At 45.8% G+C, this 25789-nt stretch overlaps 1 pseudogene across 1 annotated transcript in view; it reads right to left on the reverse strand.

Moving 5' to 3' along the window:
* LOC311120068 (BAR/IMD domain-containing adapter protein 2-like) overlaps nucleotides 1–25789 on the reverse strand; it is a 53903-nt pseudogene that overhangs the window by 12294 nt on the left and 15820 nt on the right. The window contains exons 4-8 of the transcript in view: nucleotides 20131–20367; nucleotides 18176–18488; nucleotides 7578–7782; nucleotides 6929–7000; nucleotides 4354–4525 (exon numbers count right to left, since the gene is read on the reverse strand). The product of the transcript in view is annotated as a BAR/IMD domain-containing adapter protein 2-like (transcript). The remainder of the gene's footprint in view (nucleotides 1–4353; nucleotides 4526–6928; nucleotides 7001–7577; nucleotides 7783–18175; nucleotides 18489–20130; nucleotides 20368–25789) is intronic.

Genomic DNA, 25789 nt, shown 5'->3' on the forward strand with positions numbered 1-25789 from the left:
TCCAACATGCACGACTAGTGAAATAAAACAATGAAAATGGTAATGCAATAGTATTATTATGGTCCTCTGTAGCTCAATTGGCAGAGCATGGTGCTTGTAACGCCAGGGTAGTGGGTTCGATCCCCGGGACCACCCATACGTAAAAATGTATGCACACATGACTGTAAGTCGCTTTGGATAAAAGCGTCTGCTAAATGGCATATTATTATTATTATTATAATATGGTAATAAAAAACAACAATAGAAATAGCACTATATACACATTATAATAACTGTAGTGATGAATAAATACTGTAAATGTTCATTTTGGAATTTGGTATTTTATTAGGATCCCCATTAGCTGTTGCGAAAGCAGCAGCTACTCTTCCTGGGGTCCACACAAAACATGAAACATGACATAATACAGAACATTAACAGACAAGAACAGCTCAAGGACATAACTACATACATTTAAAACGGCACACTTAGCCTACATATCAATACATACAACAAACTATCTAGGTCAAATTGGGGAGAGGCGTTGTGCCGTGAGGTGTTGCTTTTTCTGTTCTTTGAAACCAGGTTTGCTGTTCACTTGAGTAATATGAGATGGAAGGGAGTTCCATGCAATAATGGCTCTATATAATACTGAACGCTTTCTTGAATTTGTTCTGGATTTGGAGACTGTGAAAAGATCCCTGGTGGCATGTCTGGTGGGGTAAGTGTGTGTGTGTGTGTGTGTGTAAGTTGACTATGCAAACAATTTGGAATTTTCAACACATTAATATTTCTTATAAAAATAAGTGATGCAGTCAGTCTCTCCTTAAATCTTATCCAAGAGAGACTGGCATGCATAGTATTTATATCAGCCCTCTGATTACAATGAAGAGCAAGACGTGTCACACTGTTTTGGGCCAGCTGCAGCTTAACTAGGTCTTTCCTTGCAGCACTGGACCACATGACTAGACAATAATCAAAATAAGACAGAACTAGAGTCCGCAGAACTTGCTTTGTGGAGTGTGGCGTCAAAAAAGCAGAGCATCTCTTTATTATGGACAGACCTCCCCAACTTTACAACCACTGAATCTATATATGTTTTGACCATGACAGTTTACAATCTAAGGTAACACCAAGTAATTTATTCTCCTCAACTTGCTCAAGAGCCACACCATTCATTACCAGATTCAGCTGAGGTCTAGAGCTTAGGGAATGATTTGTACCAAATACAATGCCCTTATTTTTAGAGATGTTTTGGTCCAGTTTATTACTGGCCACCCATTACAAAACAGACTGCAACTCTTTGTTAAGGGCTTCAGTGACTTCATTAGCTGTGGTTGCTGACACGTATGTGGTTGAATCATCAGAATACATGGACACACAGGCTTTGTTTAATACCAGTGGCAGGTCATTGGTAAAAATAGAAAAGAGTAGAGGGCTTACAGAGCTGCCCTGCAGTACACCACACCCTACATGTTTGATAGAGAACTCCATTAAAGAAAACCCTGAGTTCTATTAGATAGATAGTACTGAATCCACAATATGGCAGAGGTTGAAAAGCCATAAAACATACCTTCTCAACAACAGGTTATGGTCAATAATATCGAAGGTTGCACTGAAATCTAACAGTACAGCTACCACAATCTTCTTATTATGAATTTCTTTCAACCAATCATCAGTCATTTTTGTCAGTGCAGTACATGTTGAGTGCCCTTCTCTATAAGCATGCTGAAAGTCTGTTGTCAGTTTGTTTACAGAGAAATAGCATTGTATTTGGTCAAACACCATTTTTTCCAACAGTTTGCTAAGAGCTGGCAGCAAGCTGATAGGTCTGCTGTTAGAACCAGTAAAGGCCGCTTTACCACTCTTGGGTAGTGGAATGACTTTGGTTTCCCTCCAGGCCTGAGGACAAACACTTTCCTCTAGACTCAGATTAAAGATATGACAGATAGGAGTGGCTATAGAGTCAGCTACCATCCTCAGTAGCTTTCCATCCAAGTTGTCAATGCCAGGAGGTTTGTCATTATTGATTGATAACACTCATTTTTCCACCTCTCCCACTAACTTTACAAAATTCAAACTTATTTGTTTTTTTTATATGCATGAATACAATGGCTCACTGTTTGTTGTTGGCATTTCCTTCCTAAGTTTGCCCACTTTGCCAATGAAGTAATCATTAAAATTAGTTGGCAACATCAAATGGTTTTGTGATGAATAAGCCATCTGAGAGATGGAAGATGGAGTTGAATTTGTCTTTCTGCCCATGATTTCATTTAAAGTTAAAACATTTTCATAATTTCATCATTTATAACATTGCGTTTGGCTTCATAAAACAGTTTCTTCTTCTTTTTGATGAGTTTAGTCAAATCATTTCTCAATTTTCAGTAAGTCAGCCAGTCAGATGGGCAGCCACCTACTAGCCACTCCTTTTGCCCCGTCTCTTTCAGCCATACAGTTTTTCAATTGTTCATCATCACCATAGAGATTTAACAGATCTAACAGTCAGTTTCTTAACAAGTGCATGTTTACCAATTACTGGAAGAAGCAATTTCATAAATTCATCAAGTGCAGCGTATGGATGCTCCTTATTAATCACATCAGCCCAACAAATATTTTTAACATCATCCACATAAGAGTCACAGCAAAATCTTTTGTATGATCTCTTCTACACTATTTTAGGCCAAGCTTTTGGAACTTTGGCTTTCCTGGATATAGCCACTATATTGTGATCACTGCATCCAATGGATACGGATACAGCTTTAGAACAAAGTTCTACAGTATTAGTAAAAATGTGATCAATATATGTGGATGATCTTGTTCCTGTAGTGTTTGTAAACACCCTGGTAGGTCGATTAATAACCTGAACCAGATTACAGGCACTGGTTACAGTGAGAAGCTTTCTCTTGAGTGGACAGCTTGATGAAAACCAGTCATCAAACAGGGTGTGGGGGGGGGAAGTAGCAGTCAGACTAAACGACCATTGACGGGGGGAGTGGGGGCCAGGACGGTAGAGCATTGCACTTACAATGCCAAGAGTCGTGGGTTAGATTCCTGCTGGGGCCACTTAAGAAAAATGTAAGCACACATGACTATCAGTCGCTTTGGATAAAAGCGTCCGCTAAATTGCTTATATGATCAGTCATTGAAGTGTTGACATACTAATACAAGCCTGTAAGGGGCATCAGCTGAACATAGCAGAACAACCACTGCTTTTAGTCAGAGTGACACAGCTGTATAAAATTAACATAACGCTCTGTTCTAACTCAACTTTTTTCCTCTCAATATGCCACTAGAGATATAATCTGAGGGGGAAAACAAGACCAAGAAGTTGTTACGTGACTATCTGAGCAATTAGAGACTATTATCATGCCCACATACAGTACCTCTCCACCTCCCGCCTCCTCCTGCCCTGTAAAGGGCTGTGGTGTTACATAATGGAACACAGCCCCCGCTCACTCTCACCTCAGCGACAATGTGTGTGTGTGTGTGTGTGTGTGTGTGTGTGTGTGTCTCCAGTCAGCAGGGCTAGTCCCTCTTTATGCTATCAGCTGTCACAACCACTTTCCTCAGTACCAGAGGCAGCCGAGCGGCAAGCAGCCTTCTCCGATCTGGGCTCTGTCATCTCTGTGCGGCCCGTCACACAACACAGACGCACAGACACAAACACGCTCAGACAAACACAAACACACACACACACAGTGAGTGAGGCAGAGGGGAACTGATCCCTCGTTTACGTAAGTTAATTGGCCAGAACGTTATGGGAAAACTGTGTTGAGTGACACTGGGGACCTAAAACAGACAGCCTATCACACTGATGGTTTACTGCACAAGTGACTTAGGTCCCTTCAACGGCTTAAGAAACTCAGCTGTTATATACATTATATATTTTCAGGACAAACTCTTAAAATGAATGAACAAGGAAAACAAAACCTGTATGGAAATATTCTAAGTTATTATATTTCATTAATCACTGAAATGTTATTCAGTATGGAGAAAATGTTTTAACTCTCAAGTTGACCCTGAGGTCTTCAAAAAATAAACCAAACAAATGAAAATGGTTGGTGGAAATATAATTAGCTGTTCTAAGCACTAAGGTTAAAAGAGTACGTATATGAACATTGTTTCCAGAGAAAAGTGATATATTCTTTGGTATCTGGAAGTGTGACCTGTCAGATTCAATGAAACTCATGATCTATGACTGAGTGGAATTTCTTTGCATTCCACTGAATTAAATTCTACTTCCTGTCACTCAAACTCTAATTCTACATCCCGTAGGGATGTGACCAATTCAATTTAGTCAATTCTAAAATTCTGAGTTGAGCACAACCCTGGTATCTATGTGTGTAGTTGGGTGTTGTTGTTGTTGTTGTTGTTCACCTGTGAGAAGCCCGGCCCTGCCACGCTATACGGGCGCTGTTGCCGTCTGCTGCTGCTGTGTGCCAAGGTAGCGCTCTGCATGCTCTGTGCCAGCAGGTGAGACGACATGACACCGGCCATGTCCTCTCTCTCCAACAGGTCCCCTGTGCTGCTGCTCTTACCATGGTGGAGACTGGAGACAGACACAAGTCAGTTAGTTACACAGAGACTGAAATGAGAGTGTCACACCCTGGTTCTGGGGACTCTATATGTTGAGCCAGGGTGTGTAGATTCTATGTGTTTTGTGTTCTATGTTAATTATTCTAGTTGTTCTGTTTCTATGTTGGCCAGAGTGGTTCTCAATCAGAGGCAACGAGTGTCAGCTGTTGCTGGTTGTCTCTGATTGGGAATCACATTTAAACAGGCTGTTTTCCCACAGTAGTTGTGGGATCTTGTTCCTTTTGGTTTGTACCATAGGACTGCATGTATCGTTTGTTGTTTTGTTCGTGTTATCACTATAGATAATAAAGTATGTTTGCCTTCAACGCTGCGCCTTGGTCTACTCCATTCAACGATCGTGACAGAAGATCCCACCATACCAGGACCAAGCAGCGTGTCCAGGAGCAGGCAGCCTGGACGTGGGAGCAGATATTGGACGGGCAGGGGTCCTGGACCTGGGAGGAAATCCAGGCCGGGATGGATCGCCGTCCGTGGAAGGAGACGGTGGAGGCGCGACGGAGAGAGGAGCAACGGCGTCAACAGTGTCATCGTTGGACGGACGAGAGGCAACCCCAAAAAATGTTTAGGGGGGGGCACACGGCATGGGCGACGGGGCAGCAGGTGGCAGCTACAGGGCGTATTGGGAGGTTGGGTGAGGAGGCCACCAGGTTAAGGAGGCTATTGGTCCAGAGGGAGCAGGAGTTACTGGTTCAGAGGGTGGAGCTACTGGAGGCGATAAGGGAGAAGGTGAGAGTAGAGGCACGGCGAGAGGAACTGTGTAGGCAGCTGAGGGAGCGGAGGGTTATGAAGAAACCCAGTCCCGCTCCTCACACCAAGCAAGTGGTGTGCGTCACCAGTCCGGTCCGGCCCGTTCCTGCTCCCCGCACTAAGTTGATGGTGCGCGTCGCCAGCCCGGCCCGGCCTGTTCCTGCCACTCGCACCAAGCCTACGGTGCGCGTCGCCAGCCTGGCCCGGCCTGTTCCTGCCACTCGCACCAAGCCTACGGTGCGCGTCGCCAGCCCGGCCCGGCCTGTTCCTGCCACTCGCACCAAGCCTACGGGGCGCGTCGCCATCCCGGCCCGGCCTGTTCCTGCCAATCGCACCAAGCCTACGGTGCGCGTCGCCAGCCCGGCCCGGCCTGTTCCTGCCACTCGCACCAAGCCTACGGTGCGTGTCGCCAGCCCGGCCCGGCCCGTTGCTGCTCCACGCACCAAGCCAGGGGTGCGCATCGTCAGCCCGGTCCGGCCCGTTCCTGCTCCACGCACCATGCCAGGGGTGCGCGTCGTCAGTCCGGCACAACCCGTGCCTGGGTCACCGGTGCCTGGTCAGGTACCGGTCAGCTGCTCCACACCGGAGCTTAAGCAATCCGCTCCTACGATATCCAGTCCAGCTCCAGCCAGCGGGGCCAGACCGGATCAGGGGCGCTACGGGGGGATGATTGAAGGGTGGTGGTCAAGCCCGGAGCCGGAACCGCCTCCGAGGAGGAATGCCCACCCAGCCCTCCCCTGTTTGGTTTATGTTGAGGCGCGGTCGCAGTCCGCGACTTTGGGGGGGGGTACTGTCACACCCTGGTTCTGGGGACTCTATATGTTGAGCCAGGGTGTGTAGATTCTATGTGTTTTGTGTTCTATGTTAATTATTCTAGTTGTTCTGTTTCTATGTTGGCCAGAGTGGTTCTCAATCAGAGGCAACGAGTGTCAGCTGTTGCTGGTTGTCTCTGATTGGGAACCACATTTAAACAGGCTGTTTTCCCACAGTAGTTGTGGGATCTTGTTCCTTTTGGTTTGTACCGTAGGACTGCATGTATCGTTTGTTGTTTTGTTCGTGTTATCACTATAGATAATAAAGTATGTTTGCCTTCAACGCTGCGCCTTGGTCTACTCCGTTCAACGATCGTGACAGAGAGCGAGATCAATATCAATAAGAACTGAGATTATCCGATTATTCAAACGGTTGCAAACTGGAACCATGACATCCAGTAGGCCTAGATTCAATATGTATTGTGGGAGAGCCGTGCCATAGCGCGATTTACATTCTAAAGGAGATGTTTCCGCATTCACAGAGACTACATTCATGGTAAACGCTGCAAATGTCGGCTCAATCTGAAGTTACCTTTAAAATGTCAAACGCGCTATAACTGGGATCTTCCGCGATATGGGTTGAATCTAGCCCATAGTCAATCAGTTTCACACAGTTAAGCCGCAAAAAATAATTTACATTCATAGCCAGAACTGAAAATCTCTGATCTCACGAACAAATCAGCTTCAGAGAGAATGGAGTAATTCTATGTCTATTGAATAACACGTAAAGATGAGCATTAAAGGCCTGTTCCCTTACAAATACACAACACAATAGTGGCAAAAAATGTTAAACGTACTTGTTGACTCGTAGCGTGTCGCTGTCCGTCTCGGGGATGACACGTGTATAGGAGAAAGGGAACCAGCCACGCCTGATGAGGAAACAACGATTCAACAGATGAATCAGCAACAGTGATTCAACATTGACAGCAGCACCAAGAGTTGGGATACTTATGAGGTCATATCTCATGTAAAGATTCACACTAATAACTATATTATAATAATATACGCCATTTAGCACACGCTTTTATCCAAAGCAACGTAGACATGCATGCATACATTTTCACGTACGGCTCATTGCAAGCGTCACGCTCTACCAACTGAGCTACTTTAATAATGTTGACATATCTTGCATTAGTAATCTCATATGTATATACTGTATTCTATACTATTCTACTGTATCTTAGTCCATGCCGCTCTGACATCACTAGTCCATATATGTATATATTCTTAATTCATTCCTTACTTAGATTTGCGTGTATTGGGTATATGTTGTGAAATTTTTAGGTATTACTTGTTAGATATTACTGCACTGTCGGAGCTAGAAGCACAAGCCTTTTGCTACACCCACAATAACATCTGCTAAACACGTCTATGTGACCAATAAAATTTTATGTGAAGCGTTACTCATGGTGCCTGCTGGGAATCACATGGAGTTAGGACACTTACATCTTGTTCCTCTCATTCTCCCCGTAGTGCCATCCGTCGCGGGCCTCAGGCACAAGCAGGGTGATGATGTCTCCCTCAGAGAAGCTGAGCAGGGTGCTGTTGTCCCCCGCCGCGTGGGAGAAGACGGCCTGGACACGGGTACGTCCGTTCCTCTCCAGCCCTGCAGCCATAGAGCTGGACCGGGGCAGGGTACGGGTCTCTAGACCTGGGGAGATTTTATTTTTAAAAAAATTAAAAAACCTTTATTGGCACAATTGAATGTATTTACAGTAGCTTGTGAAAGTATTCACCCCCCTTGGCATTTTTCCTATTTTGTTGCCATACAACCTGGAATTAAAATGGATTTTTGGGGGGTTTGTACCATTTGATTTACATAACATGCCTGCCACTTTGAATATGCCAAATATTTTTTCTTGTGAAACAAACAACAAATAAGACAAAAAAACAGAAAACTTGAGCGTGCATAACTATTCACCCCCCCAAAGTCAATACTTTGTAGAGCCACCTTTTGCAGCAATTACAGCTGCAAGTCTCTTGGGGTATGTCTCTATAAGCTTGGCACATCTAGCCACTGGGATTTTTGCCCATTCTTCAAGGCAAAACCTACTCCAGCTCCTTCAAGTTGGATGGGTTCTGCTGGTGTACAGCAATCTTTAAGTTATACCACAGCACAGATTCTCAATTGGATTGAGGTCTGGGCTTTGACTAGGCCATTCCAAGACATTTAAATGTTTCCCCTTAAACCACTTGAGTGTTGCTTTAGCAATATGCTTAGGGTCATTGTCCTGCTGGAAGGTGAACCTCCGTCCCAGTTTCAAATCTCTGGAAGACTGAAACAGGTTTCCCTCAAGAATTTCCCTGTATTTAGCGCCAGCCATCATTCCTTCAATTCTGACCAGTTTCCCAGTCCCTGCCGATGAAAAACATCCCCACAGCATGATGCTGCCACCACCATACTTCACTGTGGGGATGGTGTTCTCAGGGTGATGAGAGGTGTTGGGTTTGCGCCAGACATAGCGTTTTCCTTGATGGCCAAAAAGCTAAATTTTAGTCCCATCTGACCAGAGTACCTTTTTCCATATGTTTGGGGAGTCTCCCACATGCCTTTTGGCGAACACCAAATGTGTTTGCTTATTTTTTTCTTTAAGCAATGGCTTTTTTCTGGCCACTCTTCCGTAAAGCCCAGCTCTTTGGAGTGTACGGCTTAAAGTGGTCCTATGGACAGATACTCCAATCTCTGCTGTGGAGCTTTGCAGCTCCTTCAGGGTCATCTTTGGTCTTTTGTTGCCTCTCTGATTAATGCCCTCCTTGCCTGGTCCGTGAGTTTTGGTGGGTGGCCCTCTCTTGGCAGGTTTGTTATGGTGCCATATTATTTCCATTTTTTTATAATGGATTTAATGGTGTTCCGTGGGATGTTCAAAGTTTCAGATATTTTTTTTAGAACCCAACCCTGATCTGTACTTCTCCACAACTTTGTCCCTGACCTGTTTTGAGAGGTCCTTGGTCTTCATGGTGCCGCTTGCTTGGTGGTGCCCCTTGCTTAGTGATGTTGCAGACTCTGAACAGGTGTATATATACTGAGATCATGTGACAGATCATGTGACACTTAGATTGCACACAGGTGGACTTTATTTAACTGAGGCCAAGGCTGCCCCCCCTCCTGGTTCGGGCAGGCTTCGGCGTTCATTGTCACCAGAGTACTAGCTAATGCCGATCCCATTCTCATCACTCCACTTGTCATGTCTTGTCAATCACACACACCTGGTGCTCATTCCCCTAATTAGTATGTGTATACAGTGAGGGAAACATTTTTGTACATTTGCCCACTGACAAATAAATTATCAGTCTATAATTTTAATGGTAGGTTTATTTGAACAGTGAGAGACAGAATAACAACAAAATCCTGAAAAACGCATGTCAAAAATTTTATAAATTGATTTGCATTTTAAATGAGGGAAATAAGTATTTGACCCCTCTGCAAAACATGACTTAGTACTTGGTGGCAAAACCCTTGTTGGCAATCACAGAGGTCAGACATTTCTTGTAGTTGGACACCAGGTTTGCACACATCTCAGGAGGGATTTTGTCCCACTCCTCTTTGCAGATCTTCTCCAAGTCATTATGGTTTCGAGGCTGACGTTTGGCAACTCGAACCTTCAGCTCCCTCCACATATTTTCTATGGGATTAAGGTCTGGAGACTGGCTAGGCCACTCCAGGACCTTAATGTGCTTCTTCTTGAGCCACTCCTTTGTTGCCTTGGCTGTGTGTTTTGGGTCATTGTCATGCTGGAATACCCATCCACGACCCATTTTCAATGCCCTGGCTGAGGGAAGGAGGTTCTCACCCAAGATTTGACGGTACATGGCCCCGTCCATCGTCACTTTGATGCGGTGAAGTTGTCCTGTCTCCTTAGCAGAAAAACACCCCCAAAGCATAATGTTTCCACCTCCATGTTTGACGGTGGGGATGGTGTTCTTGGGGTCATAGGCAGCATTCCTTCTCCTCCAAACACGAAGTTGCTTGGCGATGGTCTTGTAGCCCATTCCAGCCTTGTGTAGGTCTACAATCTCGTCCCTGACATCCTTGGCGAGCTCTTTGGTCTTGGCTATGGAGGAGAGTTTGGAATATGATTGATTGATTGCTTCTGTGGACAGGTGTCTTTTATACAGGTAACAAGCTGAGATTAGGAACACTGCCTTTAAGAGTGTGCTCCTAATCTCAGCTCGTTACCTGTATAAAAGACACCTGGGAGCCAGAAATCTTTCTGATTGAGAGGGGGTCAAATACTTATTTCCCTCATTAAAATGCAAATCAATTTATTACATTTTTGACGTGTTTTTCTTGATTTTTGTTGTTGTTATTCTTTCTCTCACTGTTCAAACCTACCATGTCTTTGTCAGTGGGCAAACGTACAAAATCAGTAGGGGATCAAATAATTTTTTCCCTCACTGTAAGTGTTCCCTCTGTTCCCCTTGTCTTTGTGAGTGATTGTTTGTTGTGAGAGTGTGTAGCTCGGTTGAGCTACTATTCACTGTATTTATGCCAAGGTGGATGTTTTCCCTTGTAATAGTTTCGTTTGACGCTTTGGGCGTTTGATTTATGTAAACGGAATAAACTCTGGACTTCGGTATTTTACCTCCTGCGCCTGACTCCTTCATTCACACCTCGTCACAGAATCACTCACCTGATCTGATATGGAGTCAGCAGGAGAAGACCGCATGCCTGGAGTTGTTGCAAGGGTCCAGGAACATTCCTCGATGTTGGCCAGCTTGGGGGAAGCGATGGATCGGGTTCTTCAGGTGGTACAACGCCTGGAGAGGAGAGGATCTGATCTATCGAGACCAGCTTGTCAACCGGATCCAGCCACCTACACCCCAGCCCCTGGAGGGATCCAGATATCCCGGCCACCGGCGTTTGACCGGACAGCAGCACGATGTAAGGGATTTCTACTCCAACTGGAGTTGTATTTCTCCAGCATCAGGCCGGCGCCCCGGGAGCGGGAGAAGGTATCCGTCCTCGTTTCCTGCCTTTGTGGGAGAGCCCTGGAGTGGGCCAACGCGTTGTGGAATGAGGGAGGTACTGCGTTGGAGGACAACGGGGAGTTTGCTCGCAACTTTCGGGCCGTTTTTGATCACCCGCCTGAGGGTCGAGAGGTGGGCGAACGACTGGTTCATCTGTGGCAGGGGACGAGGACCGCTCAGGACTATGCTCTGGAGTTCCGGACGCTGGCAGTGGGGTCCGGGTGGAACGAACAGGCCCTGATCTACCATTTCCGGTGGCACTTATGGGAGGAAGTCCGACGGGAGCTAGCCTGCCGGGATGCCATGATATCGTTCTCCCAACTGGTGGACATGGCCATCCGGCTGGACAATCTGCTAGCAGCCAGAGGACATCCTGGTAGGGGTCTGCCCATTCCCACTCCGGACGACTCTGACCCCGAGCAAATGGAGCTGGGGGGAGCCGCCGGTCGAGAGAGCGCAGGAGAACAGCGACAGTGCCACTCTGGTGGCACGAAGGGAGCATCCACCTCACGTCGCAGTCAACGTTCTTTTGTGCCTGGAGGCGGTAGGCAGGGTACTCACGCATCACCCCAGGTAACGAACACCCAAACGTGTTCAGAACCCTTTGTGGCGCACTGTACTTTATCTATCTCCTTTCCCGATCACTTGGTAGGTTCCCAGTGTAAGGCTGGTAGGTTCCCAGTGTAAGGCTGGTAGGTTCCCAGTGTAAGGCTGGTAGGTTCCCAGTGTAAGGCTGGTAGGTTCCCAGTGTAAGGCTGGTAGGTTCCCAGTGTAAGGCTGGTAGGTTTCCCAGTGTAAGGCTGGTAGGTTTCCCAGTGTAAGGCTGGTAGGTTCCCAGTGTAAGGCTGGTAGGTTCCCAGTGTAAGGCTGGTAGGTTCCCAGTGTAAGGCTGGTAGGTTCCCAGTGTAAGGCGCTGGTCGATTCAGGCGCAGCTTGGAATTCTATGGACAGGGCATTCTCACACCGTCAAGGCATTTCATTGGTTCCCCTAAACATTCCACTCCCCATCAGAGCACTTGATAGTCGACCATTAGGGTCCGGGTTGGTTAAGGAAGTTACGGTACCAGTCACCATGATTACGCAGGAGACGTAATCAAGATGGCGAAGTAGTGCAGTTCTGTTTTTGTCGTGTGTCTGTAAATAGCCTGTAAATACCCTGTTTTTTTGTATTTTTCGTACATATTTCCCTATCAGACTTTTCATCCTTCTACAAAATATACTTTCCTGCAACCCGCCTCACTCAATGTGGAACGGATTCTAGTATTGACTTACCTTTTATCTAGAATCTCCAGTTGAAACTAGCTAGTCAGCTAACTAGCTACTTGCTATTAGCCACAGTTAGCGGTATTTCACCCAGAACATTGGATTTCTTTTCTGCGGTATTAATTTAATCACTGGATATTAATCACCGGATATTCGGCCAGTCTGCACAGCGCGTTATCGACCCAGAACATATCAGTTTTTCTGCCGGAATCACTGAATCACTGGACCTTTAACTCCGGATTCATCGCTACCAGCTAGCTTCAACTAAATGGACGCTGTGGTCTGGCTAATCATCCTGAGCTAGGCCCATCTCCCGGCTATCTACCTCTCTGTCAACCGGACGGGACCACCTAGTGTTGACACGGAGCCCCGCCGATCCTACATGACTGGTCTGCCGACGAAATCGTCTGATGTGGTTACGACGACGTCGACCACGAAGATTCCATCTGCTAGCCCCGGCCCGCTAGCACACGCTAGCCGTGGCCTCTTACCTGCTAGTGCTTTAGCAGCCTCCGAACTATCCTATTGCTGTTCACCGGACCTTATGATAACTCAGCTATACAGCTGATGTCTGCTGGACTGTTCCTTTTTACGGTACTACATCCTGTTTATGTTTAGCCTCATCCCAAACATGGTTAGCTTATTGTTGTTTCGGTTATTTCTAATTGTACTATTTCACTGTAGATCCCCCAGCCCAGCTAAACCTGCCTTAGATAGCTCCTTTGTCCCACCCCCCATACACGCAGAGACCGACTCAATTGATGCCTCTAGTGATACTATCTCTTTCATTGTTACCCAACGCTTAGGTTTACCCCCACTTTACTCATATCCTTCCATATCCTTGTCTGTACATAATGCCCTGAATCTTTTCTACAACACCCGGAAATCTGCCCCCTTTATTCTATGTACCCAACGCACTAGAAGACCAGTTCTTAAAGCCTTTAGCCGTATCCTTATTCTAGTCCTCCTCTGTTCCTCTGGTGATGTAGAGGCTAACCCAGGCCCTGCAGCCCTCAGTATCACTCCTACTCCCCAGGCGCTATCATTTGCTGACTTCTGTAATCGCAAAAGTCTTGGTTCCTAAGTTTGAGTTATTCACTGCGTTAGCACACTCCGCCAACCCTGATGTTCTAGCAGTGTCTGAATCCTGGCTCAGGAAGGCCACCAAAAATTCTGAAATTTCCATCCCCAACTATAACATTTTCCGTCTAGATAGAACTGCCAAAGGTGGTGGAGTTGCAATCTACTGTAGAGATAGCCTGCAGAGCTCTTTCATACTATCCAGGTCTGTGCCCAAACAGTTTGAGCTTCTACTTCTAAAAATCCACCTTTCCAGAAATAAGTCTCTCACTGTTGCCGCTTGCTACAGACCCCCCTCAGCCCCCAGATGTGCCCTGGACACCATATGTGAATTGATTGCCCCCCATTTATCCTCAGAGTTCGTACTGCTTGGTGACCTAAATTGGGATATGCTTAATACCCCGGCCATCCTACAATCCAAACTAGATGCCCTCAACCTCACGCAAATTATCAACGAACCTACCAGATACAACCCTAAATCCATAAACATGGGTACCCTCATAGATATCATCCTGACTAACATACCCTCTAAATACATCTCAGCTGTCTTCAACCAGGATCTCAGCGATCACTGCCTTATTGCCTGCGTCCGTAACGGGTCCGCGGTCAAACGACCACCCCTCATCACTGTCAAACGCTCCCTAAAACACTTTAGCGAGCAGGCCTTCCTAATTGACCTGGCCCAGGTATCCTGGATGGATATAGATCTCATTCCGTCAGTAGAGGATGCCTGGTTGTTCCTTAAAAGTAATTTCCTCTCAATCTTAAATAAACATGCCCCATTCAAAAAATACAGAACTAAGAACCGATATAGCCCCTGGTTCTCCTCAGACTTGACTGCCCTTGACCAGCACAAAAACATCCTGTGGCGTACTGCATTAGCATCAAATAGCCCCCGCGATATGCAACTTTTCAGGGAAGTTAGGAACCAATATACACAAGCAGTCAGGAAAGCAAAGGCAAACTTTTTCAAACAGAAATTTGCATCCTGTAGCACTAACTCCAAAAAGTTTTGGGACACTGTAAAGTCCATGGAGAATAAGAGCACTTCCTCCCAGTTGCCCACTGCACTGAGGCTAGGAAACACTATCACCACCGATAAATCTACAATAATCGAGAATTTCAACAAGCATTTTGCTACAGCTGGCCATGCTTTCCATCTGGCTACCACTACCCCGGCCACCAACTCTGCACCCTCCGCTGAAACTTGCCCATGCCCCCCCCCCCGCTTCTCCTTCACACAAATTCAGACAGCTGACGTTTTGAAAGAGCTGCAAAATCTGGACCCCTACAAATCAGCTGGGCTAGACAATCTGGACCCTTTCTTTCTAAAACTAGCCGCCGAAATTGTCGCAACCCCTATTACTAGTCTGTTCAACCTCTCTTTCATAACGTCTGAGATCCCCAGAGATTGGAAAGCTGCCGCGGTCATCCCCCTCTTCAAAGGGGGTGACACTCTAGATCCAAACTGCTACAGACCTATATCCATCCTGCCCTGCCTTTCGAAAGTATTTGAAAGCCAAGTTAACAAACAGATCACCGACCATTTCGAATACCACCGTACCTTCTCCGCTATGCAATCCGGTTTCCGAGCTGGTCATGGGTGCACTTCAGCCACGCTCAAGGTCCTAAACGATATTATAACCGCGATTGATAATAGACAGTACTGTGCAGCCGTCTTCATCGACCTGGCCAAGGCTTTCGACTCTGTCAACCACCGCATTTTTATTGGCAGACTAAATAGCCTTGGTTTCTCAAATGACTGCCTCGCCTGGTTCACCAACTACTTCTCAGATAGAGTTCAGTGTGTCAAATCGGAGGGCCTGTTGTCTGGACCTATGGCAGTCTCTATGGGGGTGCCACAGGGTTCAATTCTTGGGCCGACACTTTTCTCCGTGTATATCAATGATGTCGCTCTTGCTGCTGGTGACTCTCAGATCCACCTCTACGCAGACGACACCATTTTGTATTCATCTGGCCCTTCATTGGACACTGTGTTAACAAACCTCCAAACGAGCTTCAATGCCATACAACACTCCTTCAGTAGCCTCCAACTGCTCTTAAACACTAGTAAAACTAAATGCATGCTTTTCAATCGAACGCTGCTGGCACCAGCCCACCCGACTAGAATCACCACTCTTGACGGGTCTGACCTAGAGTATGTGGACAACTACAAATACCTAGGTGTCTGGTTAGACTGTAAACTCTCCTTCCAGACTCACATAAAGAATCTCCAATCCAAAGTTAAATCTAGAATCGGCTTCCTATTTCGCAACAAAGCCTCCTTCACTCATGCTGCCAAACATGCCCTCGTAAAACTGACTATCCTACCGATCCTTGACTTCGGCGATGTCATTTACAAAATAGCCTCCAACACTCTACTCAGCAAATTGGATGTAGTCTATCACAGTGCCATCCGTTTTGTCTCCAAAGCCCCATACGCTACCCACCACTGTGACCTGTACGCTCTTGTTGGCTGGTCCTCACTACATGTTCGTCGTCAAACCCACTGGCTCCAGGCCATCTATAAATCACTGCTAGGCAAATCCCCGCCTTATCTTAGCTCATTGGTCACCATAGCAGCACCCACCCGTAGTCTGCGCTCCAGCAGGTATATCTCACTGGTCATTCCCAAAGCCAACACCTCCTTTGGCCGCCATTCCTTCCAGTTCTCTGCTGCCAATGACTGGAACGAATTGCAAAAATCTCTGAAGCTGGAGACTCTTATCTCCCTCACTAACTTTAAGCATCAGTTGTCAGAGCACCTTACCGATCACTGCACCTGTACACAGCCCATCTGAAATTAGCCCACCCAACTACCTCATCCCTATATTGTTATTTATTTTGCTCTTTTGCACCCAAGTATCTCTATTTGCACATAATCTCTTGCACATCTAGCATTCCAGTGTTAATACTATTGTAATTATTTTGCACTATAGCCTATTTATTGCCTTACCTCCATAACTTGCTACATTTGCACACACTGTATATATATTTTCTGTTGTATTTTTGACTTTATGTTTTTTTACCCCATATGTAACTCTGTGTTGTTTTTATCGCACAGCTTTGCTTTATCTTGGCCAGGTCGCAGTTGTAAATGAGAACTTGTTCTCAACTGGCTTACCTGGTTAAATAAAGGTAAAAAAATAAAAAATAAAAATAAAAAATAAAATGTTGCGCAGATCACCTTTATGATTATTGAGTCTCCTGCTTACCCTGTAGTCTTGGGTATCCCGTGGTTAGCCCTTCGACATCCGCCGAGGCTGCCCCCCCCCCCTGGTTCGGGCAGGCTTCGGCGTTTGTCGTCACCTTAGTACTAGCTACTGCCGATCCCATTCTCATCACTCCACTTGTCATGTCTTGTCAATCACACACACCTGGTGCTCATTCCCCGAGGCTGCATGTGTATAAGTGTTCCCTCTGTTCCCCTTGTCTTTGTGAGTGATTGTTTGTTGTGAGAGCGTGTAGCTCGGTTGAGCTACTAGTCACTGTGTTTATGCCAAGGTGGATGTTTTCCCTTGTAATAGTTTCGTTTGACTCTTTGGGCGTTTGATTTATATAAACGGAATAAACTCTGGACTTCTGTGTTTTACCTCCTGCGCCTGACTCCTTCATTCACACCTTGTCACATTCTGAAGGTAATTGGTTGCACCAGATCTTATTTAGGGGCTTCATAGCAAAGGGGGTGAATACATATGCAAGCACCACTTTTCCGATATTATTTTTTTCATTTCACTTCACCAATTTGGACTATTTTGTGTATGTCCATTACATGAAATCCAAAGAAAAATCAATTTAAATTACAGGTTGTAATGCAAAAAAATAGGAAAAACTGCAAGGCACTGTACATAGCACATTCAATATGGCAAGACAAAATCCAGAGAGAGAGAGAGCGATATATATGAAGAGAGTCAAATCACACCAAATCTAAGGTTGTGTTCATTGTGCTCCAAAGTGGAAGAAACCAGACAAGCAGGGAGTTACGAGGTTTCTAACTGTTTCTCTACAGTGTACTGTACATGAGCTTGACTAGATCTATAGGACTGATGACCAAACCTAGGGGTTGCCTTTAAATTTCAATCGTGCTGTACCGCAGAACTTCTGCGATACGGATTAAATCAAGTCCTAGGTCTTTAAGCAGATAACTAAGCCAAACCAAGTCACACAGGACCACCTGTATAGGGTACCTGCACTAAGTATAACATGCAGGACTAATGTGATATTATAACCCAACTCTCCGAAGTGACTTTAAATGCTTCCATTATCCTTAAAGCCTTGCCTCTGTCCTTCACCTAATGTGACTCTGTTTCTCCTTTTGAAACACTGTCCTCTTCCTCCCTCCTAATCCCACGTGCCCTGCTTTCATTGAGACTACAGTTCTTTAAGTGCAGGTGTACACGGTGATGGAAGGAGAGATACGGGCTAATATAAAGTAGATACAAGCCAATAGAGGGAACAAGGTCCTTGACAGCATGGAGTCAATGTTCAATTCTTAAAAAAGGTCACAATCAAGGAGTTCACTCTCCAAGGTCTCTGTGACAGAGGCTACATTCATAAAGTACACTAGTGACGTATTTTGTAATATTCTCACTTGACTACCGATATAGCGGAATACCATTGAGACCCCATAATGCATTGGCCTAGCTCCTGTACATGTGATTTGAGGGTCTCAAGATGCTTATGGAGCTCTGTTCTGCCCCCCCCCCCTCCTCCACTATCCTGGTCCTCCTTACCCATGGTGGCGTTGCTCTTGGCGGGGGCGTTCTTACGGACAGGCAGGGTGTTGGAGTAGACCTCGCTGCCCTGTCTGTGGGGCTGGGAGAGGTGCTGGGGTTGGGAGGAGGCCTGGGCCTGGGCCTGGGCCTGGGCCTGGGCCTGGGCCTGAGCTTGGGCCTGAGCTTGGGCCTGAGCTTGGGCCTGAGCCATCTTCCCTTCCATCCAGTGTTGGTAGTCCTCCCCTCCTCCCCCTCCGGCTCCTCCGTGGGCCCCTGTCGTTCCATTCACCATGGGCATCCCTCCATCTACTCCTCCTGGTCCCATTATACGCTGTAGAGAGGGAGGGAGGAAGGAAGGAAAGTAGGAAGGAAGTAAGGAATGAAGGGAGAAAGGGAGTGAATCATGTGTTAGTTAACATTCTTCCATCACAGAAAAGCATTACATAATGTGAATCCCATCACTACTAATGAGAGGGAGACTATGTTGTTGGAAATGGGCCATGTTGTGTTGATTAAAGGTAGACTCAGCGATATGATGATGCAGATGCAGGAAGTAAACAGCAAAGTGGGTCAATTTCTACAACAACTAAGAGCGTTAAAGCGCGAGGCTCAACTTCTCTGCTGTTTTGGTCCCGTGGCTACCGCATTGTAAAGGCGTGAAGCTGACCCGTGCACATACTGTGCGTGACTGTGAGAGTGAAGTCGTGCATCTCATTCATCGCAATATCTGCTGTGCTGCCAGTGGCAACGTCATTTAGCTTACTCTATCTTTAACTAAGAGATCAATCAACTTTAAAAACGGAACTACTAAGCAGCACCACTACACAGCCACAAATAATCCCAACCGCCAGTCTTCAATGTGACTGGACCGAAGTTATTGTTGAAAGACATTTCAATACACATCATCACAAAACAGAATGATTAAGGACAGTCAAGAGTTGCTTTGGGATCGGTGTGAAGATACTATCCACTTCAAAGTGTTTATACTCTGAGAATGTTACACAATACTAATAATACTACTACTAATAATAATAATCTCCTCTTCCTCCCTCCCTTTAAGGCAGCCCTTTTTTTTCACTAATTGGTCTTTTGACCAATCAGATCAGCTCTGAAAAAGATCTGATGTGAAAAGATACCAATTAGTGGGAAAAAATATCAGAATCTGGCTGCCTGTGTAAACACAGCCTTAGAGGCTTCCTCACAGATATTACTGTATTTCACACACATGAGCGCACGCACGCACACACACACACACACACACACACACACACACACACACACACACTCACACACACACACACACGCACACACACGCACGCACGCACCACTACGAACAACAACACAGCAGAGTGGAAGCAGGGTGTGAAACAACCAACAGCCCAACAGACCCAAGGAATCTGTTTCTGTTCCTTCCTACAGGCATTTTCTATTAGCATGCAGCACTAACGACTTCATTTGCATCAACAAGTGTGTGTGTGTGTGTGTGTTTGCGTGTTTGTGTTGAGGCATCAGGGAGGGGTTCTGAGGGCTTCTGTGTTCTAAAAGGAGAGGCTCCAAGAGATTCCATAATGGAATTCCAACATCCTGAGGCATCGCTAGGCAACCCTGGGGCATTGCTAGGCAACAGACTAGCTGGTGGTGTTTATTAAGGAACGTCGTTAGAGCCGCAGCCCACAAACCTGCTGCTGGCCCCAACACTCAAGAGTACTCCCTCAAACACCAAGGCAACACACACACAGCGCTTCAAAGCTTCATAATCCAAAACACAATTAGTGATGATAAGCAAAAATGGATGCCTGCAGCACCCAATTAGCTGAATGTTTCTCCAATAGTGCTGAAAAACCATAGCAACTCTATACCTCACCATTGGGTCATATTGTAGTAATAGATGTGTACTATCATAGTAATAACACAGTGCTATCACAGTGCTATCACAGCAATATCATAGTAATACCACAGTAACGGTGACCCACCTGTTGGCCCATGAGGGCGGCCAGCTCGGGGGGTACAGGCAGGGGTTTGGCGCCGGGAATGGGGTCAGAGATGAGCAGGTTGCCCTTGGAACCATGGTGGGTGCGGGAGCCCGTCCCCAGGGTACCCCCTGTAGAGGTCATCTGCTGGGCCAGGAGCATGGCACGGTCAGGCAGCTTGGTAGGGTCAGCACACGCCTGCTGCCATGCTGGGATCTTCTGGGCTAGCAGGTCCTTACCCTGGAGAAGACAGGTAAATAAACAGAGTGGTGAGACACTGTGTGGTGGGGGGGTTTGAATACTGAGATTTTCTGGTGAGAGAAGAGTGAAGAGTGAGTAACAAGGTGTTCCTTTGAATCTGGTCAAACGTTAAGTGTATTTATACCTAAGGTGACATTACAGAAGAGTATAGGGTTATAAAGTTCAGGAGAAACTGCAAACGACATTATCTGAGGTAGTTGAGTCAGCCTAGGCGGGAGAGCATGGGCTCCTGGAAAGCAGGTGTCAGTGTGTGGGATCTCCAGCTCAAGTATCACATCTGAGAGAGAGAGCGAGAGAGCAAATACCTGACCACTGTGACTGACCCAAAATTAAGGAAAGCTTTGACTATGTACAGACTCAGTGAGCATAGCCTTGCTATTGAGAGAGGCTGCTGTAGGCAGACCTGGCTCTCAAGAGAAGACAGGCTATGTGCACACTGCCCACAAAATGAGTTGGAAACTGAGCTGACCATATACAGTTGAAGTCGGAAGTTTACATACACCTGTCTTAGGTCAGTTAGGATCACCACTTTATTTTAAGAATGTGAAATGTCAGAATAATAGTAGAGATAATGATTTATTTCAGCTTTTATTTATTTATTTCATCACATTGCCAGTGGGTCAGAAGTTTACGTACACTCAATTAGTATTTGGTAGCATTGCCTTTAAATTGTTTAACTTGGGTCAAATGTTTCGGGTAGCCTTCCACAAGCTTCCCACAATAAGTTGGGTGAATTTTGGCCCATTCCTCCTGACAGAGATGATGTAACTGAGTCAGGTTTGTAGGCCTCCTTGCTCGCACATGCTTTTTCAGTTCTGCCCACACATTTTCTATAGAATTGAAGTCAGGGCTTTGTGATGGCCAGTCCAATACCTTGACTTTGTTGTCCTTAAGCCATTTTGCCACAACTTTGGAAGTGTGCTTGGGGTCACTGTCCATTTGGAAGACCCATTTGCGACCAAGCTTTAACTTCCTGACTGATGTCTTGAGATGTTGCTTCAATATATCCACATAATTTTCCTTCCTCATGATGCCATCTATGTTGTAAAGTGCACCAGTCCCTCCTGCAGCAAAGCACCCCCACCACAGCATGATGCTGCCACCGCCGTGCTTCACGGTTGGGATGGTGTTCTTCGGCTTGCAAGCTGCCCCCTTTTTCCTCCAAACATAACGATGGTCATTATGGCCAAACAGTTCTATTTTTGTTTCATCAGACCAGAGGACATTTCTCCAAAAAGTATGATCTTTGTCCCCATGTGCAGCTGCAAACCGTAGTCTGGCTTTTTTATGGCGTTTTTGGAGCAGTGGCTTCTTCCTTGCTGAGCGGCCTTTCAGGTTATGTCGATATAGGACTCGTTTTACTGTGGATATAGATACCTGTTTCCTCCAGCATCTTCACAAGGTCCTTTGCTGTTGTTCTGGGATTGATTTGCACTTTTCACACCAAAGTACGTTCATCTCTAGGAGACAGACCACGTCTCCTTCCTGAGCGGTATGATGGCTGCGTGGTCCCATGGTGTTTATACTTGCGTACTATTGTTTGTACAGATGAACGTGGTAGGTTCAGGCATTTGGAAATTGCTCCCAAGGATGAACCAGACTTGTGGAGGTCTACAATTTTTTTTCTGAGGTCTTGGCTGATTTCTTTTGATTTTCCCATGATGTCAAGCAAAGAAGCACTGAGTTTGAAGGTAGGCCTTGAAATACATCCACAGGTACATTTACATTTTACATTTTAGTCATTTAGCAGACGCTCTTATCCAGAGCGACTTACATGAGCAATTAGGGTTAAGTGCCTTGCTTAAGGGCACATCGACAGATTTTTCACCTAGTCGGCTCAGGGATTAGAACCAGCGACCTTTCGGTTACTGGCACAACACTCTTACCCACTAAGCCACCTGCGTACACCTCCAATTGACTCAAATTATGTCAATTCGCCTATCAGAAGCTTTTAAAGCCATGACATCATTTTCTGGAATTTTCAAAGCTGTTTAAAGGCACAGTCAACTTAGTGTATGTAAACTTCTGACCCACTGGAATTGTTATTCCGTGAATTATATGTGAAATAATCTGTCTGTAAACAATTGTTGGAAAAATTACTTGTGTCATGCATAAAGTAGATGTCCTAACTGAATTGCCAAAACTATATTTTGTTAACAAGAAATTTGTGGAGTGGTTGAATAAAGAGTTTTAATGAATCCAACCTAAGTGTATGTAAACTTCCGACTTCAACTGTATATTAGAGACACATATTTCCCTCAGATTACACAGACCCACAAATAAATCCAATTTTGATCAACTCATATATTATGTGAAATACCACAGTGTGCCATCACAGCAGCAAGATGTGTGACCTGTTGCCACAAGAAAAGGGCAACCAGTGAAGAACAAACACCATTCTATATACAACCCATATGTATATTTACTTATTTTCCCTTTTGTACTTTTGTGAGTGTAATGTTACTGTTCATTTTATATTGTTTATTTCACCTTCACCAAGCCAATAAAACCTTTTGAATTGAAAGCGAGAGTGAGAGCTTCACCTCTCTGCCATAGCACCAAACTAAAACATCCTTCTCTCTCAGCTCTGACAGCTCTTCTCGGTGTTGGCCTGGGGAGCTGAAGCAGCCTCATTACCAGTCTAGCAGCCATTTCGTCTCAAATCTGTCCACCAGCAGCCTCCCTCCCAGGATTATAGCACTCAAGGCAGAGGGGCGGCTGCCCCGCGACATCATCTGTAGAACTCAAAAGGGTTCTACTTTGAACCAAAAGGATCTCCTGAGTGGCGCAGTGGTCTAAGGCACTGCATCGCAGTGCTAGCTGTGCCACTAGAGATCCTGGTTCGAATCCAGGCTCTGTCGTAGCCGGCCGCAACCGGGAGACCAATGGGGCGGCGCACAATTGGCCCAGCGTCGTCCAGGGTAGGGGAGGGAATGGCCGGCAGGGAGGTAGCTCAGTTGGTAGAGCATGGTGTTTGCAACGCCAGGGTTGTGGGTTCGATTCCCACGGGGGGCCAGTATGAAAAAATTAAATAATGTATGCACTAACTGTAAGTCGCTCTGGATAAGAGCGTCTGCTAAATGACGTAAATGTAAAATGTAAATGTAATTCTACCTGAAAAAGGGTTCTTCAAAAGGGTTCTCCTATGGGAACAGCGGAAGAACCATTTAGGTTTTAGATAGCACCTTGAGTGTGCCCATTGACACCAAATAAGTTTGACTGTCAGACATTATTTATCGAAGTGACATATCCTTCCATCTACAGTATGTTCCTCTTGGTCTCTGTACATAGCCTACTTAAAGCTATGTTTCTCTCCATGTTTTCTTCCACCTTATTGCTTTCTGTGTAGCAGTCAGAGTGTTCCTCCCTGGTCTCTCTCCGTTGGTGGGCTGGGAAGCGGTGCCAGGAGGGGACTAAGCTCCCAGGTGGTAGCATCTGCTAGGTATATGTAGTGTGTGTCGTGTTGGTGGAAGTGTGACCTCTGGAGCTCCATGCCAGAGAGATGATCAACTCCAACGGTCTGCTTCTTCATCTTATTTCACTGTATTCCTGTTCCTCTACTCCTGCTCTGTCACCACAGGACAATTCCTGCTACCTTAATTATGTGTGTTGTATACACGGAGGGCACCACTATTCTGTACTGTGTTGGAGTGTTCTACAGTGTGGGGGAGGGAGGGAGGGAGAGAGAGAGGGTCCTCTCTTGCCCACCTCTTCAATATGTACTCTCGTTCTGTCTATGTCTCTCTACAATCTCTTGTTCTCCATATTTCCCCTCACACAGAATATTCACTGCCTCTTTCGAAATTGCTTCGAAACACAAATTCTCTCCCCTTTCTCTATTACTCTCCTCTTTCTCTATTACTCTCCTCTTTCTCTATTCCTCTCTCTCCTCTTTCTCTATTCCTCTCTTCTCCTTCTCTTTCTCTATTCCTCTCTCTCCTTCTCTTTCTCTATTCCTCTCTCTCCTTCTCTTTCTCTATTCCTCTCTCTCTCCTTCTCTTTCTCTATTCCTCTCTCTCTCCTTCTCTTTCTCTATTCCGCTCTCCCCTTCTCTTTCTCTGTTCCTCTCTCTCTCCTTCTCTTTCTCTATTCCTCTCTCTCCTTCTCTTTCCCTGTTCCTCTGTCTCCTTCTCTGTTCCTCTCTCTCTCCTTCTCTTTCTCTATTCCTCTCTCTCTCCTTCTCTTTCTCTGTTCCTCTCTCTCCTTCTCTTTCTCTGTTCCTCTCTCTCTCTCCTTCTCTTTCTCTATTCTGCTCTCCCCTTCTCTTTCTCTGTTCCTCTCTCTCTCCTTCTCTTTCTATATTCCTCTCTCTCTCCTTCTCTTTCTCTGTTCCTCTCTCTCCTTCTCTTTCTCTATTCCGCTCTCCCCTTCTCTTTCTCTGTTCCTCTGTCTCCTTCTCTTTCTCTGTTCCTCTGTCTCCTTCTCTTTCTCTATTCCTCTCTCTCTCCTTCTCTTTCTGTTCCTCTCTCTCTCCTTCTCTTTCTCTATTCCTCTCTCTCCCCTTCTCTTTCTCTGTTCCTCTCTCTCTCCTTCTCTTTCTCTGTTCCTCTCTCTCTCCTCTTTATCTCTTCCTCTCTCTCTCCTTCTTTATCTCTTCCTCTCTCTCTCCTTCTTTCTCTGTTCCTCTCTCTCTCCTTCTTTCTCTGTTCATCTCTCCTTCTCTTTCTCTGTTCCTCTCTCTTTCTCTCCTTCTCTTTCTCTGTTCCTCTCTCTCCCCTTCTCTTTCTCTATTCCTCTCTCTCCCCTTCTCTTTCTCTGTTCCTCTCTCTCTCCTTCTCTTTCTCTGTTCCTCTCTCTCTCCTCTTTATCTCTTCCTCTCTCTCTCCTTCTTTCTCTGTTCCTCTCTCTCTCCTCTTTCTCTGTACCTCTCTCTCCTTCTTTCTCTGTTCCTCTGTCTCCTTCTCTTTCTCTGTTCCTCTCTCTCTCCTTCTCTTTCTCTGTTCCTCTCTCTCCTTTTTTCTCTGTTCCTCTCTCTCTCCTTCTTTCTCTGTTCCTCTCTCTCTCCTCTTTCTCTGTACCTCTCTCTCTCCTTCTCTTTCTCTGTTCCTCTTTCTCTCCTTCTCTTTCTCTGTTCCTCTTTGTCTCCTTATCTTTCTCTATTCCTCTCTCTCTCCTTCTCTTTCTCTATTCCTCTCTCTCTCCTTCTCTTTCTCTGTCAGCACATCAGTATTGTCTATAGACAGTCAGCCCACACATTCTCCCCCTGGTAATTCACATCAGCACTAAGTGTACTTGTGGAAGTGGGACACTCTGTTCACACTCTTCCCTTCCTATCCTTTTGTCCCTCCTCCTCTTCACCTCTTTTCCTCCCACTGCTCAGTCTCTCAGCCTTGCTCCAAGGCTTGAGATAAACAAAGCAGAAAGGGAACTCCCACTTAACCAGGACTTGGACTATGAAATC

Source organism: Coregonus lavaretus (genome assembly GCF_964263955.1).
Source record: "Coregonus lavaretus genome assembly, contig: HAP1_SCAFFOLD_2169, whole genome shotgun sequence".
Lineage (NCBI taxonomy): Eukaryota > Metazoa > Chordata > Actinopteri > Salmoniformes > Salmonidae > Coregonus > Coregonus lavaretus.